This window comes from Xenopus laevis, chromosome 8L (assembly GCF_017654675.1).
Source record: "Xenopus laevis strain J_2021 chromosome 8L, Xenopus_laevis_v10.1, whole genome shotgun sequence".
NCBI lineage: Eukaryota > Metazoa > Chordata > Amphibia > Anura > Pipidae > Xenopus > Xenopus laevis.
The window spans coordinates 69599480-69613505 of NC_054385.1; the positions used below are offsets into that span (position 1 = coordinate 69599480).

Sequence of the window (14026 nt, forward strand, 5' to 3'; positions counted from 1 at the left end):
AGCTAGTGACAGTCTCCCACTGAAAGTCGTATGATCGGCAATACATACAGAGATATTATCAGCAGCCGACAGAAATCTTTTAACCTGTCCGATCGACCAAACGACCGATCTCTGCCGGACGAAAAATGTCGGGACTCTCCACACATGGTCCGAAAATCTTACGAATCCTCGATTCATATGATCATATCTTTGCGTCTATGGCCAGTTTAAGATTGCACTCAAATCATGATACCATACAATGTAATCTATAGAGCCTTGGGCAAGCTAACAGTCAAAAAGAATCTCTTGATGGCCATACCTCTAGAGTGACAGCCTTACTGATTTATTTGGGTATATATAAAACAGACTCCTCTCCACAGAATTTGCAAAAAGAACTCAGCAGTTCTATTCCTTGTTACAAATCTACCCCAGTATATTCACAGCCCTTTTAGTGTTACAGTTACACCTTTTTCATTTTCACTAGTGGGTTGAACAGAAAGCTGATTCTAGCATGGTGTGTGAACTGTTTGACTATATATAATATAGTAAAATATATCTGCATGAGATGGAGTATGCAGGATTGCCATCAGGAATCATGGAACCCCATACGACAAAGGAAGCTGTGTTTTCCCACCCAGGGGTCCCAATGATTTGTCAACAAGTAGAATGGGGTAAACTTGAAAAAAACAAATGCATGCAGGGTCACACACCCAGACACAAACTATTATACCGATAAACCTGCCCACGATCCACCCAAACTTGCCCATTACACCATTAGCCTCACAGCTTTGCCATCCATGAATCACACTTTTGGATCTTTTGTGGCCCCTCTGCCACAGGGCCCCTGAGCATCCCATTTGTTCCTCTTGAGTGCAGCCCAGGGAATATGAATGTATCACTGCTTATGTGATAAGAATCTGGAAATGGTTTTGGATTGTTAGAGGCAAGGAATAGAATATATCCCCCATACTGCAATGTAATATACCTGAATATCTGATTAAGACAAGTGATATTGGTCAGTAATGTGTAACATCTTTGTATATTGCATTTACGATAATCAACCTTTCAATTGTCCCTAAAATCTGCAGGCTTCCTACAACCACAGTTCTAAGGAATTTCCTTCTGTTTAATTAATTGTTGATTTTTATACCAAAATATTCTGCTTTTCTTATACATTAGCCGCTGTCAGATGTAGCGGCACTAACATAATTAAAATGAAATGAAAGCATATTCTGCCTCTTATTACTGCGTGGCAGGACTCTTAAATTAGAAAGGAACTATACTAAAAAATCTATTTAAAAAAAAGAACATTGTTTATGGAAGAATAAAAGGAGCAGAGGTAGACTTGTACTTGGGGCCTAGTATTCCGAAAGAAAACACGCTTACAAACTTGATGAATTGTCCAAAAAAGATAATAAATGAGCAGTATCCAAACAGAAGAATTTCACTTTTTACCATCAGCCATATATGTGCATTGGTTCTGCAGTTAAACATATTGCAAAGCGCTATTAAGGTTGCGGTTACCAGATTACTGGAAAAATCTGAGAAATGCAATAGTGCCCCTAATATTATCTTAAAGGGATACTGTCAGCAGAATTCTGCACCAAAATCCATTTCTCAAAAGAGCAAACAGATTTTTTTATATTTAATTTTGAAATTTGACATGGGGCTAGATATTTTGTCAATTTCCCAGCTGCCCCAAGTCATGTGACTTGTGCTCTGATAAACTTCAATCACTCTCTACTGCTGTACTGCAAGGTGGAGTGATATCACTTTTTCCCCCACATTAGCCAAACAAAAGAACAATGGGAAGGTAACCAGATAACAGCTCCCTAACACAAGATAACAGCTGCCTGGTAGATCTAAGAACAACACTCAATAGTAAAAACCCATGTCCCACTGAGACACATTCAGTTACATTGAGAAGGAAAAACAGCAGCCTGCCACAAAGCATTTCTCTCCTAAAGTGCAGGCACAAGTCACATGACAATAGCCCCTTTCCAACTACCTTCCATCTGTTATTATGCTCCCTAATTTATACAGCTCTTGCAGAAATGATTCAACATCAGACCAGTTCCTGAACTAGTTAACTATAATTCAAGTTCCTTGGTTTCAGAATCAACGGGTATCATGTAAACAGCCTGTATATTTTTGGCATACGGGAGGAAACGGATGCACCCAGAGTAAACCCATGGGGAGTATATACAAGCATGCATGCATTAGTTTGCCAAATACCAGACTGGATTGTTTGAAACAAACTAGTTTACATGCAGCACTTGCAAACAAGAAATAAAAGCTACCTTTGCATGGAAGATGATATACTCGGCTTAAGGGTAAACTGAATAAAATGTAGCTAGTACTCCTAACACTAAGGGGTATCTTCAAAGTGTTAACAATCAGCGTGAGACCTGATAGAAAATCAAAGTCCCCAAATTAAGATGATGTGTTTGTTAATTAGAGAAGATCGTTAGGTGCTGGCGCTGGTCATTACTTTCGCTGGCATGCATCAAATACTCCTGTGTAAGTGGTGGAGATGCATAATGAAAGGGTTATTTTGCATTCTGCGTGGGTTTTAATGAATATATTTGAATGCTAATCAAAGCTCCTTTGGACACAGAGCTAAGGCTTGACAAGATATACATTTGATTAGTGAGGTAGGTACTTCATAAATCTGAGGGTGATCTTTAAACTCTTTGGGCTAAATCCTGGAAAATGTTGACAAAAACTTCTTTTGTACCTGCTTTTTTTATTTTTAAGCAGGAATTTAAAAAAAAAGGTGAATGGAGCCAGACATTGAGGAAAACCATTAGCACAATAATAAATAGTCAAGATGTATAAACTTGATTTTTGCTCCTCTTATTAAAAAGTTGGGGTATGAAAGAGCACAACTATATTGGGCCCTGTAAGGAATAGATTCAGTGGTGAAACTACAAGAGACTCTCAGGGCCCATCGGAGCTATATGCATGCCCAAATTCTTAGCAAAGATTAATGGCACTGGCTTAACTATAGAGGAATTCGACTCCATGGCTCCAGGAGGGTCCGTGGAACAGGGAGGTCTGAACCACAGGGTCAGCTTCCTCTATAGCCATGTACTGACAAATGTTTGCGGGCCCATTGCAATATATTCACTCTACAGTCTTAGCCTATATTTGCCCTTGCTGATGTCCAGGCAGCAGGGCCAGAACTAGGGGTAGGCAGAATAGACATGTGCCTAGGTTGCAATGGTGGGGGGGGGGGGCACAGGCTTGGATTTGTGGTGAGGCCACAAAGGCCCTGGCCTAGAGCAGCAAATTATTAGGGGTGGCATGTCGCCCAGCCGCTTTATTGGGAGCACTGGGGACACGCAGCTCCTCAGTGCTTGCTTGCATGTGGGCAAGGGGAGCCTGCCCGGGGAATCCAATGATGGGGGGGTTTCCTGACACATACTTCAAATGTAGCCTACCCCAAGTCTGAATTCTTCTCCCTGCACCACCCTCGTGTGTTTGTTAGCACCTATGCACTTGCTAATTCATTCACACATGCTGCCTGTTTGTTCCATATTACTACTATTATACTTTATATTGATAATATTGTCTTGGGCTACTTTACACTAATCTGGTGCCTTTTCATAGTGGGGTTCTATGGACTCGGCCACAAGACACTGGCTTTGATTTGAAGCCCAGTTTTTCTCTATAGCTGAACCCTAAGAGCTAACTGAGTCAGCCAGCAGGGTGAAGACTACAATATTTTACTGTCTACAGGAATGGGGAAAAGTTTGGATAACCGCTGATAATCCTATGCACAGATATTTTCTATTGTGGTCAGCATTAGTGTAAATGGAATTTGTCCATGTGTTCTGCATGTCTTTATGTAATTTGCCAATATGGGATCGTCCTTCAGTAGGAATATCATACCAAGGAGTAGCAATTAAACATTTATTTAGTTATTACCTGAGCCAAAAGGATCAAGTAACCGAGTTATATTCACTGCATATCTAACAATCTCTTTTGTGTCAGAAATCCAAAGCCAATGTCTGTTTTATATCTGGGCATTGTACAAGCACCAAAGTTGAATAATATTGATCCTTCTACAGACCTAACATGCATGCAGAACTAGATTCATATTTAGTCAAGCTAAATAGGTCTCTGCTCTATATAGATTGCAGTCTAATTTTGGTGCATGAGTCACAGGGATATAAAGTGATTTGCCCAAAGGCACAGTGGACTAGTACAGTTATTGATTCTGAAACCAACTGTGGCGCCTAACACACAATCATCTAGATTCCCCATGAGCTACATATGACCTGATCATATAAATATTTTTTTTAAACATAGTAGAATTATTTTAGCCTTGAGTTAGTTTTGGGTTTATTGTTTATCATTGCTTAATTAAATTACCAATAGAGCGACCAACAAGTATGCAGTAAGCTGACAGGATTGCCATGTGTGCATGGCCATTAGCAAAACTATTCTATTCTTTTAATCCTGCTTCTAATAATTAAGTGAAATCTCATTTGAAATAATTAAAGGGGGGTTGACCATGTTTGTTAAAGCTGAGTTAAAGCTCTGTCCTGTATTTGTACAACTTCTGTATGGGTCAGTCCTTTCTTACGCTGTATAACACTTCACTAGAGATTATTGGGTTCCTCTCTCCCATCAGAGGTGCTGCCAAATAATATTTTTTATAAAGTTATTGATGTTGCAGGACAAAACCATAAGCAGTAAGTGCTCCTAGAGGCATAACACATTTTATGACACAGGTAATGGGTCTGTACTGCAGTAAAAAGATTTACAGAACAGTTTTCTTGTACGGGTATTAAATTTGTTAACTTAGAAATCTTATATCGAGAAAGCACTGGAGTACAGACCATCTCCCATAGAGTCTATTTAAGAAATACTTCAAATGTGTATTAATAAATCAGTAGCTTTTACATGATGATGGTAAAAAATCCATTGGCTTTATTTAATATTAAATGTTTTTTTTTGTTAGACTTGAGGTATTGTCATCCAAATTATGGCAACACTCCTTATCATGAAAAGCCTGGGTCCCAAGCATTCTGGATAATAGATCCTATACCTGTATTTGCCTCTCTGACTAACAGATCTTTCCGTAATTTGGATCTTTATACCTTAAGTCTACTAAAAAATCGTGTTAACATTAAATAAACCCAATTGGCTGGTTTTGCTTCCAATAAGGATTAATTATATCTTAGTTGGGCTCAAGTACAAGCTACTCTTTTATTATCACAGAAAAAAAGGGAATCTTTTTCAAAAAAAATTTATGCGAGACAGCCTTCCTTTAATTTGGAGCTTCTGGATAGTGGGGTTTCAGATACTTACTGATCCCGTACCTGTAATTATTTAATGGTTTCATTTACAGCCTGCCTTCACCATGTTAGTGGTGTAAACTTGCTAAACCATTCTTACAGTCTTCTTCGCCAATTCTAAGCAAATATAACACCGTAACACCGTATAAAGAGTACTGAATCTAAACAGGGAACAAGGTTAGAAATGTTGCACCTTGTGTTTTGGGCTTGTGTACCAGTGTACCAGCCCAAAGCCACCAGAACCCAAAGCTGGTGTTCTGCCCCTGACAGCAATCGTACGAAAGTTATGTCCGACCAAAGCTAGTGACAGTCTCTCACTGAAAATTGTACGATCGGCAATACATGCAGAGATATTATTGGGAGCCGACAGAAATCTTTTAACCTGTCCGATCAACCAAGCGACCGATCTCCGCCGTCGGGACTCCGCACACACGGTCCGAAAATCGCACGGATCCTCGATTCGTACGATCAGATATTTGCGTCTATGGCCGACTTAAAGCAATTAATATGTCATGTTTTGTGTGCCTTTAAAGAGGCTCCCAGCTTCTTTACAGCTTATTCACAGGGCTACTGTCAGTTGCCTGAGCTTAGGGACACTACTCATACAATACAAATTTGTCATACAAGGCTGATTATTAACAAATTCAGAATCACATGGCAGTATTACAATTAGTACATTCTCTCTCAGACCTGGATAATAATCAGCGCTGTAGCTCAGCTTCTCAACAGAGTACACTGAGCATGTGCAGAGTCACTGACACACATGGATCATAGCTGCTATAGGGCTGCTAAACCTCTCTGTTGGTACACAGGGAAACTTTTGAATAGAAAAAGTGTTGGGGGGCAATAAAGGCTGGTGAAGTGGGGCTGAGTATTGGAGACAGTTCAATTCTACTTTACTATTTTTTCTATGGGCAACAGGATCAGGTCTACTTTGAGGTACCAATGGGCCCTGAGCACCGATATAATAAGTGTGCCCCTGAAGCCACCCCAAGAAATGTGTAATTGTTCTATCCTCAAGAATGTGAACTTAAATTTTATAAGGCATGTGATATAGAAATAGTCTGTGGTAACGGAAGATGTGCAAGCCAACAATCATGGGAGCAAATAAATCTTAATAATAAAATTAGGATCCAACTTCTCCACTAAAGTTCAGGATTTTTTTTAAAAGAAAGATCCCTTGCAAACATTTGCTCCGACAGACATTTAAAGGGAAAATCAACCCAAAACATTTTTGCCTAATATTTGTAAGCAACTTTGCAATATGCATTCATTTATTTGTATATGTAATGCTATTGAAAGCATTATTTGTTTGTCCCTGTCTGTTCTCTGTCCTGATGGCTCAGACTGTTGATACAATGTAAGACAAGGCAGCTGATTAACAGACCTGTCTTTATGGGGAACTAAGACTTTTGAAACATTGTTTAAAAAATAACAGCAAGGCTTAAAGCAAATGCTGCTTTCAATAGCAATTGTTTTTACACATTTTTAAATTAATGTATATTTGAAAGATGCTTAGAATCATGTTCTCTTTCATAAGGCAAATTTTTATTTTGGGTTGACTTGCCCTTTAAAAAGCAAAGTAATTGAACTGGGGTTGTAATAGAGCTCTTCTAGCTGCGATTTTGAGGCATCCTTCAGTCAAAAGTTATTAATGCTGTAGCAGATGAATGGTCTGATACTAGGAGCTAAGCAAATGCTCTTTTGCCCATTTATAAAACTGGTCCTGAATAGGAGCAATTGACCAAACTGATCTACCAATTTAACTGTAATCTGTTCAATTCTGAGTAGATTCCAGCTTGTTTCAGAAACACAAAAAGCCAGATCTGTGCAGCATTATCTTCCAGTGAGAGGCCAACTTTATTGTTGCCTGTTCGGCTGTAAATAACAGGGCCACCACTTTCATCTTACTATGAGTTGGAGATGGCTGAGAATATATATTTTAGTCCAGGGAGCAGTGTGGTCATCAGTTACAGCTTCCATCATCTTTGATGGTTGAAGTTGTAACTGGTATTAACATTTCTAAATGTTACTGGTCTGTGGCTTCACATTTCTGGTTTTATACCATTTTTATTGCTTGCAAATGACATCCTGTGGGCCCCTCTCAGAAACTGTTTACTATTAATGTAGCCATACATAGGACAGACACATACACCAAACTGATGAATAATGTGCACGGCCATCTTTGTATTATTCTATGTGAAACTACATGAAAGTACAGAATAGCAGGAGAGGAGGCGGAGCTGCAGAAATGCTCATTGCTACATTTCAGACAAATAGTGCAAATTTTTCCCTGAGGGTCGATATTCCTAAATCCACCAGGATTACATTATGTTGAAACAGCCCTTTGACTAACCAGATATGCCCTTGTACTTGGGGACTGTGGTCTAAATATGGCATTTGTCCAGCACACATAGTGGAATGTTACACACGGAGAAAGGTGGGAAATCATATACTTTTTCCCCTGTGCTCTCAAAATATATAAATTGTGTTTTTATGTTTTAGAAGTTGTTGAACCATATTCATTTTGTTAATATCTAGGGGCAGATATACATAGGGTCGAATATCAAGGGTTAATTAACCCTTGATATTCGACTGCCGAAGTTAAGTCCTTCGACTTCAAATATCGAAGTTGAAGGATTTACCGCAATTCGTTCGATCAAATGATTTGATGGATTTTAATCCATCGGTCGAACGATTTTTCTTCGACCAAAAAAAACTTACAAAGCCTATGGGGACCTTCCCCATAGGCTAACATTGAGTTTTGGTAGGTTTTAGATGGCAAGTAGGGGGTTGAAGTTTTTTTTAAAGAGACAGTACTTTGACTATCGAATGGTCGAATAGTCGAACGATTTTTAGTTCGAAGTCGAAGGTTGAAGTAGCCAATTCGATGGTTGAAGTAGCCAAAAAAAACATTCGAAATTCGAAGTTTTTTTTATTCTATTCCTTCACTCGAACTAAGTAAATGTGCCCCCTAGAGTCCAGACATATTTCTGTAATATCCAAATATGTAACCAACTCCTTTTTCTTGGTAATCCGGGTCTGCCACCTAGTGGATAATTATAGTACCACACATCAACCTTAAAATGCAATATAAAGTTGCCTAAGATAGCCAATATAATGCAGTACACTGGACTCACAACACACTCTGTTATGCCCACCAGATTAGGCCACAATTGTCCCTGTTCCCACAGACATTCTGAGCAGTAAAGCTCATGACTACCAGAGGTGCACCTAGACTTGCCGGAGCTGCGATATCGCAGACAGCAGGGCAAGGGAAAATTTCCAGTTGTGGCTAGTACCAGGCCTGGACTGGCAATCTGTGAGTTCTGGCAAATGCCAGAGGAGCTGCTGCAGGATTCCATAGACAGTCACTATCTAGTGGGTTGGTGGGGGACTGATGGAGCCTCTGTGTATCTGAAATGCCAGGGCCTATTTTGGATTCCAGTCCAGACCTGGCTAGGCTTGTACCACTGCCACTGAACCTCAGGGCATAATTTGACCATAAAGGCCCACAAGTATATAATATTAGTGGGCCCCCAACACATGCATGACCCATACCTCCTAACTGTCCCGTTTTCAGAGGGACAGTCCCTCTTTTGACAGCTCAACCCGTAGTCCCTCATTTGTATTCCCTCATTTGTATTGGAAAGTCCAGATTTTCTCTGCACTGAACAGCCAGAAAAAGAAATAATGTTTCTAACTTACTTGGCTTTTGGCAGAGAGCCCAGAACAGCCACAGCTGCAGATAAGATACTTTTGAACAATTTTGAGATAATTGTAACAATATAAGGTCCCTCACAGTTACAACAATAATTGTAACAATATAAGGTCCCTCACAGTTTAAAGGGCAATTCACCTTCATTAGCAAAACTGTAATAACTGGGGGAAAAAAAATCACAGAAATATGTTCAAACTTTCATAGCCTGCCAAATTTTCTCAAATGAACATGGTAATTAGGGGATGTGGCCACAGAAATGGGAATGGTGAATAAATTGCAGAGCGGCAACTTTTTTGTCGTTCTTTTTATTTCCAAAATGTTGGGAGGTATGATGACCTGCACAGGTATAATTCATAAGACTACAAGGAGACTCTTGCCATACAGGCCTGAAATGGGATTTAAAATAGGACCTGCCATTCCAAGTACACAGAAGACCAAACAGCCCCCACCAGCCTAATAAATAGTGACTTTCTATGGCATCTTACAGCAGCCCCTGTGTGACTTGCCAGAAAGCAACGATTGCCAGTCTGGGCCTATCATGAGTAGCCAAAGTATACAACTATTGATCTCTTCAGAGAATAATTGCAGAAGGTGCAAAGGAAGCCAAAATCCACTAGAGATGTTGCAATCCAGGATTCGGTTCGGTATTTGCCCATAATTCCGCCATTTTCAGCAGGATTCAGATTCGTCCAAATACTTGTGCCTGACGAATCGAATCCAGAATCCTTAAAACCATCTGACTTTTCATCACAAAACAAGGAAGTAAAAAATTTTCTTTTTCCCTCCCCCTCACTGATTTGCATATATTCGGCCGAATCTTTCACAAAGGATTTGGGAGTTTGGCCTTATCCAGAATAGTGGATTCATGCATTCCTAGTTGCAAGTAGTAAGAAAACAAGAGACAACAGCTACAGGCATAAAGCAAATGAAAGACAAATGTCCCAAATAATAAATACAAGACACAGACTACTGGCAATAAAGGATATCATATGCACATTTATGCAGTTAAAAATAGTATGTGGAACCAAAAATAAGTTTAGCAGTTCATCTAAAAAATCAGGGAACACTGCTGTGAAATTCATGCACCATGTCACTTGTGTCCTCCTGGTTGTAAACAGACTGGCTTTAAATCTGCAATCAGTGTGGTTCTGCTAATGTTTCAGTTAAGCTTGGGCCTGTGCTAATGTGATTTCTAGTGAGCCAGACTGTGGGTGTAACAAGGTTCAGTTCAGAAGTCATATAAAGTCCTCATTCTATTTTGTTTCTTATAGCAAAGGCAATGCTGGCTCATCTGCCCATTTGACTGGCACAATAATTGAAGGGTATACTTGTCCTCTGATATGTGTCCTTTAAATCCTGCTCATAGTGCCAGCAGAAAGGGTTTCACCGGGGCAGGCAGATACTTTCTAATCCTATTTACATGCAAAATTCTATCAATCCCCTAACATCTGGAGAGATTTAGTGAATTAAACCTCCTCTTGCCAGCTGCCCAGGGTTAAATCCAGAGCCTCCATCTGAGGCAAGAGCTTTCCTCCTCAGAGAAGTATAACGGCAATAACACCACCTATTTTGTTTTTCTCAAGTCTGCGTCTCTTTGAATGAAGCTCTCTGCCTTTGGAAGGTCAAGCACTGCCATCAGAAGATTCCAGACTTCTCACTGGTGATTAGGTACAAACGTGTATTGTTTGTTTTATAATTGTTCTAAGTGAGTACGGCTGCATTTATACTGGATACTTATTCACTAGGGAATGACTGATACATTTAGGGGTTAGACTTTAAAATGAAGGCAAGAAAGATTCGCTCACATAAGAGAAGGGCAGTCACACTGGGAGCCCTCCAGCTACTGTAAATGAGAGCTTAGCAGCAGAAAGCTATTGTGCTATGCTGAGATATAGTTCTCAACATGTATCTGACAACCCAAGTGAATGTGTGTGTGCATCACACTGAGCCCTGTGAGTCTCACAATACTTCATAGAAATGTAACAAGTCCGCTATTCTAACCAATCCCACTTCTTTTTGCAAGGATTGGAGTCGTGTTTCTAATGAACCTTTGATGCCATGAGACTTTAATGCCCTCTGGGCAGCTGGAGGTGACAATTATTTTTCAGAATTTACCTGAATGTTTGGAGAAAGATTTTGTTGTATCCAGTTACATACAAAAGTATAAAGTTAGTGTATCCCTTATAATAACATATTGGGTTAATTAAAATTTGGGTTAATTAAAATTTCCATTTTGGAAAAAACTGCCATGGCCTGGACTAACGTAGCACTACACTAATCTTACATTATTCCCTGGCATCTTCATTTTGGGCTTGTGCATATGCAGTAAAACGTTTACAATTCTACTGTACTGCGTGTGCACAAGTGCAATTCCTCACTAGGGTTGCCTGGGAACAGTAAGTAAAATGGCGCATGGTGATGCATTTTTTCCTGGTGATGGGGCAGTTTTTTCCTTAAAGGATCCAGCCAGGGCGAAAAAAAATTGGACTGGATTCACTGAGGGTTCCTAACATTTTGGCTCTCCTTAGTATATCCACTATTCCTGATCCCCTAATTTGTTTAGCATTGAAAAAATTTCATTAAGCAAAAAAGGTTGAGTGGAGTTCCCCTTTAAATTATGAAATGACAGTAAAAGAATGACATTTGTTTAAATGAAGGTACATCACCAGTTGTTAATCTTTCCCATATGGATTAAAGGAGACATATCATGTGAAAAACAAGAACGTTTCACAGCAATGGACTGGAACCCACCAGGGCTGCCACCTCAGGGGCCCCAATACCAGCCGCCTCCCCAAGTCATGGGGTCAGGTCAAAGAATACCTCCACCATGTGTACCTTGTTATCTCCTTTGTGGCGTGATTGGTGGTCAGTCAGAGGAGAGCAGTTTGGGTCAGTGGCAGCCACCAGGTTTTTTCCTGGTGTCCCACTGGCCCAGTCCGACACTAATATGCCAGTACATTATACTCTTTTAAAAAGAAACGTAATGAGCTAGAAAAGTAGTGTTTTGGTTTGGGTTGATTTATTGAAAATTTCTGCAAAAACCCTAACTGCCCCACCCATCACTTCCACTTCCTGTTGCCTCCTTTCCCAGGCTGTGCAGGGGATTTGGTGGCACTCAACACATCAGGACAGGAACCAATCAGCAGCTAGGCTGACCTGATAGGAGACTGAAGCCTGTCTTTGCTTGATTGACTGCAGGGTTGCTTTTGGCTATTCCCCTCCTACTGTGCTTCTGGCATGGAGCAATAGGACACCCCCACCCATTTTTAAACACAGACAGGGGACATAGCAGATCTGTAGGGAGCTCCTATAAAGGGACAGTTTATAGAGTAAATATTTATCTTTAGCCAAAAGTGAAACCAGCAGCATATATTATTCATTATTACCTATAAGTTTGGGGTTGTTTTAGTAATGCTATTTGTTTAATTTAACATCAAGGTTATATGCATGGCTTTATAAATAACCAATCAAAAAGAAGAAACAAAACATATGCATGCTTATTTGAGCATTTCACATGCTAAGTGGAATATATGATGCAATAAACATTACTTTCCCGCTCAGGCAATGAGTACCATTTTTGCAGAGTCCTCCTACAACAACAGCAGCAACCTGTCTCGCCAGACTTCATTCACTACACTCAGCTCGGGAGGTGTTGAGAGGACACAGCTGGGTGACGGGGGCCGGAATTCCTGTGAGACCGTCTGGATGTGGGTTGCAATAGTAGCCACACTAAGCAATCTGGTTGTGGTAGGAATAGTGTGTGCATGTACCTTCTGAAGAGACCTCAAGAATGAGCAGGTATGGGATACATCTGCTGATTATATAATATTATTTGGTTTATCACAGGGAAATTACCTATTAGATTCATTTCTAGGTGTGATTTCACTAACACATGCAGCATAGGTTTTGTGATAAATAGTTCCAGTGTGTGGTTCCATGGAGAGAACTCTCTAGATCAAGCTCACATACGGCTAGAATATCTATTGTTACTAATTTCTCTGACCTTCATCAGTTCCAGTATTGGCCCAAAGGGCAGCTTGATAACTCCTTTGCTACGTCATATACTACATCATTACAGTATAACAAAAATTCCTAACAATTTGTACCATTAAATACATATGGTGGTAAAAGGGCTCATCAACAGGCACCTCTATTTGCTCCTCTGAATTTTATATTGTTAATATTGGGGAGAGTAACTTTTCACAAAGACAATTTCAATTCAGAAAAGAGAGACAGAAATATGTCTGGATCATGTAGATTATTAGCGGAGTTACTTTGCTAGATCCTACCAGCAGTGTTAATAGAACCCCTTGCTCTTCAGATTGCCAGTATTGGAGCAGTGAAGATCTGCTATTTGCCAGTGTATAAAATGCAGTGTGCTATCTAATATGAGCAGGAAATTAAAGCATCGGTATGTGTTATTTTAACCAATTATCTATTATGTTTTGCAGGGTTTTTCCCCCAGGTCAGAGGAGGATGAGGGAGTACCCACATGTAGAGAAGAGCAGAGATATGCACATCTCTGAAAGTGACAAGTTGAGAATGTCTTTATCTAGCGCATCAAACTAGAGAGGAATTTCTGGTTTAAGCTGGTGGGGAAAAACTATTAAAGTAGAAAATATGGACAGACACCAGCAACCTCCCTCCCCAACACTACTGACTTGCTTTATATTTTATTTGCGGTCATGTTCCTGTAACCTTGCCTAGAAATGTGTGAATGTTCCCACTTGCTACCTTTTAATCCAAAGGATTTTGGTCTGAAACACTCCTAAAAACACACTGTAATTGTTTTCCACCTTTTACATTCCCTGTATAAGGTTGCACTGGGCCAAATACCAGGGCAGCTTTGTGTTTAGGCACATGCCAGGACAGACAGAAAATAGTTTGGCATTACCTAGACACCTGCACAGCAGTACAGCTCCCACGCAGTAGGAGGCTATTAGGGATTCCTTGTTCACATGAATGTACCAAAAAGTTTTGATTTGCTGTGAATATTAAATTGATACAAAAAACGTATACA

At 39.9% G+C, this 14026-nt stretch overlaps 1 long non-coding RNA gene across 1 annotated transcript; it reads left to right on the top strand.

Moving 5' to 3' along the window:
- Positions 1-10542: 10542 nt before the first annotated feature.
- On the top strand, positions 10543-14022 carry LOC108698611. Its single transcript, XR_001932684.2, has 3 exons — positions 10543-10674; positions 12568-12804; positions 13458-14022. It is a non-coding gene; the product is annotated as an uncharacterized LOC108698611 (long non-coding RNA).
- Positions 14023-14026: the final 4 nt, after the last annotated feature.